The sequence below is a fragment of the Felis catus genome, chromosome E3 (assembly GCF_018350175.1).
Source record: "Felis catus isolate Fca126 chromosome E3, F.catus_Fca126_mat1.0, whole genome shotgun sequence".
Classification (NCBI taxonomy): domain Eukaryota; kingdom Metazoa; phylum Chordata; class Mammalia; order Carnivora; family Felidae; genus Felis; species Felis catus.
The window spans coordinates 32,906,487-32,918,558 of NC_058383.1; the positions used below are offsets into that span (position 1 = coordinate 32,906,487).

A 12,072-nucleotide genomic window follows, 5' to 3' on the forward strand; every position below is an offset into this window, starting at 1 on the left:
GCCCAGAGCCCGACGCGGGGCTCGAACTCACGGACCGCGAGATCGTGACCTGGCTGAAGTCGGACGCTTAACCGACTGTGCCACCCAGGCGCCCCCACGTTTCCTTTATGTATGCATCTATTAGTGGATATTTAGATTGTTTTCGTATCTTTGCTACTGCGAATGATGCTGCAGTGATCATGGGCTTGCAAATCTCTTTTAGACCCTGATTTCAATAGCTTTGTTGAGCTTCCCAGAAGTGGGGTTGCTGGATCAGACAGTAGTTCTCTTTCTGATTTCTTTGCAAAACAACCCTAGCGTTTTCCACAGCGGCTGCACCAATTTATGTTTCCATCAACAGTGTGCCAGAGCAAGCGCTCCCTTTTCTCCTCATCCTCTTAACACTTGCTATCTTTTGTTGTTTTTTCAGTACTAGTCATGTTAACAAGTGTGAGGTAAATCTCACTGTGGCTTTGATTTGCATTTCCATGATGAATAGTGATGCTGAACATCTTTTTATATACCTGTTGGCCTTTGGAGAAATGTCTTCTTTCGAGAAATGTCTATTCAAGTCCTTTGCCCAGTCTAAAATCAGGTTATTTGGGTTTTTGTTACTGAGTTGTAGGACTTTCTTATAGACTTTGGAAATTGACTCTTTATTAGATACATGTTATGCAAATATTTTCTCCCATTCCGGAGATCACCTTTTCGCTCTGCGGATTTTTTCCCCTTTGCTGTGCAGAAGCTGTTTGGGTTGATGTAGCCCTGCATGTCTATTTTTGTTTTTGTTGCCTGTGCTTTGGTGTCATATCCGAGAAATCACTGCCAAGACTAATGTCATGAAGCTTTTCCCCTTATGTTTTCTTCTAGGAATTTTACAGTTTCAGGTCTTACATTTAAGCCTTTAATCCATTTTGAGTTGATTTTTGCATATGGCGTAAGATAAGGACCCAATTTCACCAGATAATTCTTGTCATATGGAGTTTCTTGAGCATTACAGGGTGTTTAGCAGCATCCCTGGTCTTCACCCATTAGTACCAGTGGCACTGCCTCCTCCGAAGCTATGGAAACTAAATATGCCTCTGGATGTCACCAAATGTCCCCATGTGGGGGTAGGGAGCATAATCACTCCCTGCTAAGAACCACACCTTGAGGGTTTCTGGTCTGGATGGCCCATGGATTGATATATCATTCACTAAACAAGTTGGAGTGGTGGATTATAAGGTCAGTTTTAGAGCCTGTTGAGTTCAGTTGGCTAATAGAGTACCATGAAAGCCCAGTTATTTGGATATAGAAACCAAGTGAAATGGTCAGGTCTAGTGATACAGATTTGAGATCCATCAGCAAATATTTGAAACCACAAAGAATGAATAAAAATTCCAGGTTAATGTGAACTGAGAGGAGCAATGGGTGGAAAATAGAACCATCAACTTGGGGAACCATCAACTCTTTCAGAGGTGGGTAAAGGAAGAGGTGCCCGCAAGAAGGAATGGTCAGGGATATAGGAGAAGGACAAGGAGAATAAGTGTCACAGAAAACAATAGAAGAAAATGGGCAAGGAGAAAAAAAAGGGGTAACAGTCAGAAAAAAGATTCACCAACACCAGATCTGAAAAGGGTTCGTGGAACATGTCCACCAGGAGATCATCTTGAACATAGAGACTAAAGCTATTTAACGTGATGGCCACTGACCACTTGCGGCTCGCGAACAGTGGAAACGTGGCTAGCCTGAGCTGAGATGTTCTGTAAATAGAAAATTCACATTGGATTTCCCATTTGCTAGGAAAAAGAGAGAACATAAAATACCTCCTTAATCATTTTTATGGTGATTGCACATTGAAATGATAATATTTTGGATATACTGGGTTGAATAAGACACATGATTAAAATTGATTCCACCTGTTTGTGCAAAATCATGTAAAATTACATATGTGGCTGGCATTATGTTTTTCTTGTTACCTTACAAGAAAAGGCAGCACTACAGAGTGTATTTTTAGGAAGGGAGGCTTGGGCGGCGTGTTTGAGGCCAAGGGCAAAACAGCCAATAGAGAAGAAGTGGTGGTGAGTCGCGAAGAAAGAACGAAGCGAGACAGGCGGAGAAATAGTGTCATTGATCAGATGGGTGGCATCGAGGGGAGATGGTCTTGTCTCTCCATCTCTCCCCCCAACCTTGTTGAGGCTCATTCTTCTCCCCTGCAAAATGAGGATGAGGAGCCTGTAATAATAATGCCTCCCCACAGGGTTATTCTGGGACTCAAATGAAATGATAGCTGAAGATCAGCCTTGTAGGCTCTGAAACACTGGATGAAAGTAGTTCAGCCACAGCCACCAAGTGCCTCTCTGCCAGGTTGCTACCTCTACCTCCTGATGGACTCAGTTTATGCTCTTTGTTGCCACAGAGTTGCAGGAAGAATTTACCCCAGATTTCACCCCTACTCAACCCAGGCTCTACTGCTGACAGTGTGGAACAGGAGTGATGCTTGAACAGCACTGGATCCTGGGTCACCCGCTTGCAGTGGTTCTCAAGTGTGGTCCCCAGACTGGCAACATCAGCATCACTTGGGGATAGGACCAAAAAGTACACATTCTTGGGCCCATACGAGTCCTACTGAATCCGAAACTCTGGGGGCAGGGCCTGTCGACCTGCGTTTCAGCAAGCCTCTCGGGTGATTGTGGTTCAATATAAGCATTTAGAACCCTGTCCTTGTGAAAGCAGTTCACTACCCTTTTAGCGCAAAACTAGTTAAAATACAGACCCTGGCCCTATGTGACTACATGTTTAAAATGTCCCAAAGTTATTCTGTTGAGCTATCATAATGTATTCTAAAGCAGGGGTCTGCACATGTTTTCTGTAAAGGGCCAGACAGTAAATATTTTAGGCTTGGCAGACAAAGAGACCACATGCTTTGCTGTTGTAGCAGAAAACAAGTACTGACAATGTGTTACAGAATGGGTGTGGCTGTGTTTTGGGGGCCATACAAAATAGGCTGGGTGGTGGATTTGGCCTGTGGGCCAGATTGTCAACCCCAGCTTTAGAATCTAAGTATCACCCTTGGGTGTGATCCTGGTTTGCTCATCTTTCCATCAGTCATTCTCCACCCACCCATCCATTCATTCTTTAGTTCAACACCTTTTAGTGGGTCCCAGCCGTGTGCCTGACACTGAACCAGGCACACAGGGAGATTGGCTGCTGATTCCTGGTGAGGTCCTTGCTCTCATGGAGCTGGTGGTCTTATCAAGTACGTGTGTGTGTGTTGGGGGGAGACAGTTAAACGGTGTCCAAATCTATGAAAACGTCTGGTTATAATATGGGAAATAGAGTTTACTAGCTATCCAAAGACCCTCTACTTTGTAGCCCAGCCCAATAGGCTTGTACTCAATTTCTTGGCTTCCTAGCTGCCCAACTTTTAAGGAGGTTGAGGCAATTTGGGGGGACGCATGCTTCGTTCCACCCCCCCCCCCCCAGTTGCTGGGGGTTCTTTGCAAATGGCTCACATGGCTCTTGTCACCCACCACCAGGCCATCATCATCTGTGAGTCAGACCAGACCAGCTGGTTGATCCGGCACGGGGAGTGAGGAGAGGAATTTGTTCTTGCTGTTGGTATGGAAATGCTGAAGCACCCTCAGTGTTTGTTCTGCTAGCACATGAGCACGCACTAGATGGTACTGCATGAGAAAGTCTTACTTCAGCAAAAACTTTGTCCAAATGGAAATCCCACATTTGCCCACCTTTTGGAGCCGTTTCTGAAGACCTGGGCACTCCCAGGGTTGACAGCTAGTCTGGTTCAGATTTGCATGCTAACTGGCCCCCGGGGCTCTGGCATTTCTTTCTCCTCCTTCTTTGAATCTGGTATCATAATAACGAGAGTAATATCATAGCAACTAACCATCCTCCAGCACATTTTCCAAGCCGGGCGTTGTGCTAAGCGAATATGGTGTGTGGTAGGCACCATAATGGTCCCCAAGCTGTTCGTGTCCTCATCTCCAGATTCTGTGAATTTGTTGCTTTACATGGCAAAAGAGACTTCGCAGTTGTGACTAAGGTTAAGGACCTTGAAATGGAGAGATTAGCCTGGATTTTCCAGGTGGGCCTGATTTAATCACATGGGTCTTTAAAAGCAGAGAACCTTTCCAGGCTGTGGGCAGAGAGAGAGAGATGAGGACAGAGAGGTCAGGAAGGAGCCAGGAGCTGAGGAACGCAGGTGCCTCTAGAGGCTGGAAGGCAAGGGGGTGGATTCTCCCCCAGAGCCTCCAGAAAGGAATGCAACTCTTTGATCATAGCTCACAGAGACCCTTTAGGGACTCTTGACCTGCAGAACTGTAAGATAACAAACTTGTACTGTTTAAGCCACCAAAGTCATGGTAGTTTGTTAGAGCAGCAAGAGGAAACGAATACACCGTGGTTGATCTCCCTGCATCCTCAATGGATCCCTGTGAGTTAACTATTAGCATCAGTCACATTTTTGGGAAGCGGAATCCAAGGCCACGTAATTGCGCGGTTACGTGTTTATCGAGTGGTAGAGCCGAGACTGGACCGTTGGGTTCCAGAGCCTCACTGGTCCTGAGACTTCATGTTGGTATCAAACTCCGTGTGGACCCCTGAGTGTCCATCCTCCGCCATTTGATTCAAACTGTGCTTTCACTCTCGGGCCATTGAGGACACTCCGGCCTCCTCCCGAGACCCACCTGGGAGCTCTGCTCAACTCTCAGGCTGTGATGTGTCTCCAGAGTTGCGGTCAGGCCACAGGACCCGTTTCTCCTATTCATCAGTAGCACCAAAGAAGTCCACACGTCCCATCACAGCACCTGCCACACAGAATGGCATCGCCTGTGTCTGTCTTCCCACCAGACTGAGTTCTCCCAGCTCCTGGATTGCAGTACCTGTCTTTATCAGGACATAGCACTACATCTGGCCTGCCCATCATTGCTGTGTTTCAGTGCCTGGAACAGTGCCTGGCACATAGTAGGTACACCGTAAATGTCTGCGGAATGGACGACTTAGTGAGTAGCATGGCTTTAATAAATATACAGAGCATGAGAGTTAGGAAACCTGTGGTAATTGCTTACAATCCTTTTACTTATTTTCTCAATGAGACTTTCTGGAGGTATAATTTACATGTAGTGTAACACAGATCTGAAGCACACGGCTCGTTGAATTTGTGCATGGGTATACAGCTGTAGCGTCAGCACCCAGATCAAGACACAGAGCATTCCCAGTGCCCCAGAAAGTTCTCTTTGGTCCCTTCCCATGAAACCCAAGACAACTACTACTCGGAATTCAATCGCCATATATTAATTTTGACCGTTCTTGAGCTTTATATAAAATTTTTGTCCTCTTCTGCGATAAATGAGTTATGTAGCATGCATTCTTTTTGTGGCAGGCTTCTTTTACACAGTGGAATGTTTTTGAGGTTCACCCGTAATGTTGAGTGTAGAAAGCTCTTGACTGTTGCTCTCCACCAGGGATCCCCATACTATTAGATGAGTCCCGGTCTGGACGGTGAGCCTGTTACTGGATTATGGCTCCTTACGCACATCTGAATGGCAGCTGGTGATTCAGGCTCAGGATGTCTTGCAAATGGGTGACAGCATCAGTGAGAAAGTGGCTGCTGGTACCTAATCGAGACTTAATGAAGGGGCCACCAAATAAGTGAGTACATTGAACAAGCTCTCACATCTGTGGGGTGTTTATTATACCCCGGGCACTGTAGTGCTGCGTATTTTGCATTCATTATCTCATGTAAATGGAAACAATGACTTACTCCTATGGTAGATGTTATTATCTCTAGTATGTAAGTCAGGAAATTGAGACCAAGGAAGTTGCAAGTTGGGTCCAGGTCCTGTGTTAAAAAGTGAGAGACAGGTTGATAGCAACGAATATGTTCCCATCACCTGTCTGAGCTGTCTACTTGTATTTACTTACTTACTTATTTATTTTAAAGTTTATTTCAGGTGTATCCTGTAGCAATTCAGCAGTTTATACCTGACTCCGTGCTCCTCACCCTAAGTGTACCCTTAATCCCCATCACCTGTTTCACCCATCCCCCAACCCCCCTTTTTCTTTGTTTTGGTTCTTAAATTCCACATATGAGTGAAATCATATGGTATTTGTCTTTATCTGACTGACTGACTTAGCTTAGCATTATACTTTCTGGATCCATCCATGTTGTTGCAGATGGCAAGGTTTCATTCTTTTTTATGGCTGAGGAATATTCCATTGCATATATATCTCACATCTTCTTTATCCATTCATCTGTGGATGGACACTTGGGTTGCTTCCGTAATTTGGCTATTGTAAATGATGCTGCAATAAACATATGGGTGCATGTATCTTTTTGAATTAGTGTTTTCATATTCTTTGGGTAAATATCCAGTAGTCGAATTAATGGATTATGTGCTAATTCTATTACCATACTAGATTCTATGATAATTACATGGTAATTCTACTTTTAATTTCTTGAGGAACGTCCATACTGTTTTCCACAGTGGCTGCACCAATTTGTATTGCCACCAACAATACACGAGGGTTCCTTTTTTTCCACGTCCTCATCAACACCTCTTGTTTCCTGTGTTGTTGATGTTAGCCATTCTGACAGGTGTGACGATGGTATCTCATTGTGGTTTTCATTTACATTTCCATGATGATGAGTGACGTTGAGTATATTTTCATGTGTCTGTGGTTCTGTCTCCATGTCTTCTTTTGAGAAATGTCTATTTTTGTCTTCAGCCCATTAAAAAAAATTTTTTTTAACATTTATTTATTATTGAGAGACAAAAAGAGACAGAGCACGAGCATGGGAGGGGCAGAGAGAGGGGAGACACAGAGTCCAATGCAGGCTCCAGGCTCTGAGCGGGCAGCACGGAGCCCGATGCAGGGCATGAACTCACCAATCACGAGATCATGACCTAGCCGATCATGACCGGAGCTGAAGTCGGACGCTTAACTGACTGAGCCACCCAGGCACCCCATCTTCAGCCCATTTTTAATTGGGTTACTTAGGAGGTTTGTTTGTTTGTTTGTTTGTTTGTTTTGGTGTTTAGTTGTGTAAGTTCTTCATGTATTTTGGATGCTAACACCTTATCAGATATGTTATTTGCATATATATTCTCCCATTCAATAGGTTGTCTTTTTGTTTTCTTGGCTGTTTCCTTTGCTGTGCAGAACATTTTAATTTTGATGAAGTCCCAATAATTTTTGCTTTTGTTTCCCTTTCCATAGGAGACATATTTAGGAAATTGTTGCTATGGCCGATGTCAGAGAAATTACTGCCTGTGCTTTCTTCCAGGATTTCTATGGTTTCATGTCTCACATTTAGGTCTTTAATGCATTTGAAATTTATTTTTGCGTATGGTGTAAGAAAGTGGTCCAGTTTCATTCTTTTCCAAGCGGCTGTCCTGTTTCTCCAACACCATTTGTTGAAGAGACTTTTTCCCATTGCACATTCTTACCATCTTTGTGAAAGATTAGGTCGCCGTGTGACTTTATTTCAGAGTTCTGTAGTCTGTTCTGTTGATCTATGTGTCTATTTTTGTGCCACTACCATACTGTATTGATTATTACAGCTTTGTAATACAGCTTGAAATCTGGGATTGTGATACCTCCAGTTTTGTTCTTTTTCAAGATTTCTTTGGCTATTCAGGGTCTTTTGTGATCCCACACAGATTTTAGGATTATTTGTTCCAGTTCTGTGAAATGCATTGTTGGTATTTTGATAAGGATTGCATTAAATCTATAGATTGCTTTGAGTAGTATGGGCATTTTAACAATATTTGTTCTCCCAATCCATGAGCAAAAAATATCTTTCTATTTGTTTTTGTCATCTTCAGTTTCTTTCATGAGTGTTTTCTAGTTTTTGGAGTATAGGTCTTTCACCTCCCTGGTTAAGTTTATTCCTAGGCATTTTATTATTTTTTTGCTGCAATTGTATATGGGATTGTTTTCTTAACTCCCCCTTTTGGTACTTCATTATTGTATAAAAATGAAATGGATTTCTGTATATTGATTTTGTATCTTGTGATCTTACTGAATTCATTTACCAGTTCTAGCAGTTTTTTTGATGGAGTCTTTAGGGTTTTCTATATATCGTATCATGTCATCAGCAAATAGTGAAAGTTTTACTCTTTCAGTAATCATTGTGAATTCCTTCTATTTCTTTTGTTGTCTGACTGCTGTGGCTAGGACTTCCAGGACTATGTTGAATAAAATGGTGAGAGTGGACATCCCTGTCTCGTTCCTGACCTTGGGAGAAAAGTTCTGTTTTGCCTCACTGAGTATGTTAGTTGTAGCTTCTTAACATATGGCTTTTATTATGTTGAGGTATATTCTGTCTAAGCCTACTTTGTTGAGAGTTTTTATCGTGAATGGATGTGGTACTTTGTCAAATGCTTTTTCTGCATCTATTGAAATGATCGTACGGTTTTTATCCTTTCTCTTGTTGTGATGTATCATGTTGTTTGATTTGCAAATATAGAACTACCCTTGCATCTCGGGAATAAATTCCACTTGATCATAGTGAATCATTTTTTAAATGGATTGTTGGATTCAGTTTGCTAATATTTTGTTGAGAATTTTCACATCTATGCTCATCAGAGATATTGGCCTGTAATTCTCTCTCTCTCTCTTTTTTTTTTTTTTTTTTTTGCAGTGTCTTTATCTGGTTTTGGTATCAGGGCAGTGTTGGCCTCATAACATGAATTTGGAAGTGTTCCTTCCTCTTCTATTTTTTGGAATAGTTTGAGAAGAATAGGCATTAACTTTTCTTTAAATGTTCAGTAGAATTCATCTGTGAAACCATCTGGTCCTGCACTTTTGTTTGTTGGGAGTTTTTTGGTTACTGATTCAATTTCATCATTAGTAATTGATCTGCTAAAATTTTCTATTTCTTTCTGATTCAGTTTTGGAAGGTTATGTGTTTCTAGAAATGTATCCATTTCTTCTAGTTTGTCCAATTTATTGGCATATAATTTTTCATAATGTTCTCTTATAATCCCTTGTATTTATTTTTCATTTCTGATACTGTTAATTTGAGACCTTTTTTATTTTTTTCGTGGAGTCTGGCTAAAGCTTTACCAATTTTGTTGATCTTTTCAAAGTCCCAGCTCCTGGTTTCATTGATCTGTCCTATTGTTTTTTGTTTTGTTTTTGCTTGTGTTGTTTTAGTTTCTGTTTCATTTATTTCTGCTGTAATCTTTATTATTTTATCTTACTTTTTTATGTAGCTTTTTCCTGGGCTGTTATAAAGTCAGTGGCTGTGATGAATTTCATTCAATATTCATTCGACTGCTGTTTGTGGATTACTTACTGTGTGACATTATTTATTGAGCCCCTCCTGTGTGCAGGGCACCATGCAAAACTCATGTTCTTCACTATTAGGCTCTATTGTCCCCTACCTGAGCCAGTGTCGTTAGGTCCCAACCGGGAAGCCACACCAGCTCTTGCTTAGGTTGTGGGCCTTACTGGATATTGCCTTTAATGGATTCCTAGGTTTGCTGCTGTGTGCTACCTTTTTAATTAATCAGAGAAGTCAACCACAAGAACACCATCACCAATTCCCTGCAGATTCCTTGGGCCTTTTGGTTTGCTCACCCGGAATCCTGAGTAACAAATGGGAGCAGGGACTCCGGAATCCATCATCACAGGTGAGGAGTTGGATATCACACACCAGGAGCTCGGGTTGCATATTTAAATACTAACAAGGCTTGCTCTGCAAATAGATTGAAGGGATTCCAAACCCCCCCGAGTGCCTAACTTGCTTTTCAAAATCAGGTGTGACCCGCCAGCCTATTATGAGCTTTTCCTGGGGGAACGCTTGCAGGAGGAATTGAACTAAGGGACAGATGTCAGGTTAATTTCCCCCTTGGTTCAGAGAGGAGAGTTGGTGCGTGGGTCGGGGGCAGGCCGATGAAGTTAGTCTTTTTAGCCCCTAGAGGGTTGAAGGAGCTCTTTTCGAGAGGGCTGTTGAGTCCCGCGAGGCAGATTTCAGGGCGTTGCAGCAGATAAATGCAAATCCAGCCTATTTCTGTGGCCTGGACCGCTACTCATCCTCATGATGCGCAGGACCAAACATTGGAATGGAAACAGGTACTCCTGAGCCTGCAGAGAGGCTCTATGGCTGTACAAATGTGTGCTGAGGGGCATAAGTGAACATTTGTACCAACATAAATTAGTGCTCATTCGTCTCTTTTGGTGCCCTTTCCATACCAGTTCCTCTGTATTCATCCACTCGTTAATTCGTTCGGCAGGTTGTGTTGAACACCTCCCGTATGCCCACACAGCCAGTACAGTTGTGAGCAGCACCATGCCTGGGGACTCTGTAGTCTGTTGGGGTAGAGCAGCCACCCAAATAAATCCTTGGGATATTTCCTGAGCACCTGATAGATGGGGCTCGGGGGGGGGAGGGAGACGTAGAAAGCTCTTCAAGTTCTAATCTCGCCCCTCAAGTAGCTCGCAATCTGGTGTGAAAGTTAAGATATGCAACGATGCCCAAGGTGTAGTAAATACTCTTTCCTCACCTCCCTGTAATTCTTGATAGTTCATTTTGCCAAGAAGGTTTCCATCCCCTGGGTGTGTCGTAGGGCCAATTTGAGGACCAGGTGACTGAGAATCTGCTTTTAAAATAAAGATTCCTGGGGTGCCTTGGTGGCTCAGTTGGTTGGGCGACTGATTGAGCTCAGGTCACAAACTCACAGTTTGTGAGTTCGAGCCCCACGTCGGGCTCTCTGGTGTCAACACAGAACCTGCTTCGGATTCTGTCTCTCCCTCTCTCTCTGCCCCTCCCCCACTGATGTTCTGTCACTCTCTCTCAAAGATAAACACTAAAATATTTTATAAAAAAAACCAAAATAAATATTTCTGTGACACACCGCAGGCTCTCATACCAGATAAAATCTATGGGAATAGGTCCCTCGGAGACCACGGGTAAAAATATGGAGGGGCATGCTGAACTTATGTGCATGAATGCATATATATGCCTGTGTGTGTGTGTGTGTATCTGTGTGTGTGTTTGCATGCGTGGCCACCGATAGGTGTGAGGAGTAGTCAGTAATACATTTGGCACCTTGCAATCTGGTGTGGCAACAAAGGTGGCTTTAGAGACCCAACACTGCCCAGTCCAGCAAGGGGAAGCTAGAGTCCCGGGGCAAGTCAGTGTTTAAGGCAGGTGGACTTGGTAGGAAGTTCAGGGTAGACTGGATGACATAAGATGGCAGGTATGGTAACAACTAAATGTATTTGGAATTCGTTGCATGCCAGGTGCTTTTGCATCATCGCCACCTTTGATCCTCCTAGTCTCCAATGCAGAATGTATAGTTGTTATCTCCATTTACACAAGAGGAAACCAAGGCACAGAGAGGTGAAGCACGTTGCTCTCAGTCACCCAGCTTGGAGATCGCAGAGCTGGGATCCTACTATGCTTCCAGTGCAAGCGAGAGAAAAGACTCAAGAGGCACACACCATAAATGTCAAAAACAAGCCAACCTGCCCTTCGGGGAGGACTGTCATCTCACTGGCAAGTGCCTCTCATGAGGGTGACCTGTGTCACGCGCTGGAACCCTAAGAGTGTGGTTGATAGAAACCTCCGGGAGAGGTTCAGGCGATGTTCTCCTGCCTGGGGCTCTAGAATGGTTCTCAGGCAAGGTTAAGAGAGGTCCAAGAAATACCTCTGTGAGCCACCCAGACCTTCTGAGTTGTCGTTGGTCACCTCGGTGTTGTCAACCTGCCCAGGTTAAAGACTTGGAATTGCCCCAACCCTTGCTGCCTTTCCAGTGGCTGGGATTTCTGGCTCCATGTTTGGGCACGATGCACTTGCATCGTTCTAGTAATGTCCTGTCCCGTATCAACTGCCTCTCAGGGTCTGTGTTTGCTTCATGTTTGCTGCTCTGGTTGCTCGGTATAAGCAACAGAGGACAACTGTGGATTGCAGTTTTGTTCCCGATAGGAGGCGTGAAAAAGAAGGTTCCTTGAAGGAAATCACAGTATTGGATCCAAATGCTGAGGAGTGCTTTTAGAAGTGAAAAGCCTTGTTCCTCCTTGGATGGCCCGTGAGGCAGGCGGTGGCTGTGCCATGTGGCCCCAGCAGCCCTGGCTTTTCAGGGC

The 12,072-nt window shown here is 43.7% G+C and overlaps 1 protein-coding gene across 3 annotated transcripts in view; it reads left to right on the top strand.

Moving 5' to 3' along the window:
* The window catches only part of GRIN2A (glutamate ionotropic receptor NMDA type subunit 2A), a 536,750-nt gene that overhangs the window by 344,719 nt on the left and 179,959 nt on the right, over positions 1 to 12,072 (top strand). The gene's annotated exons all lie outside the window — the stretch shown is intronic.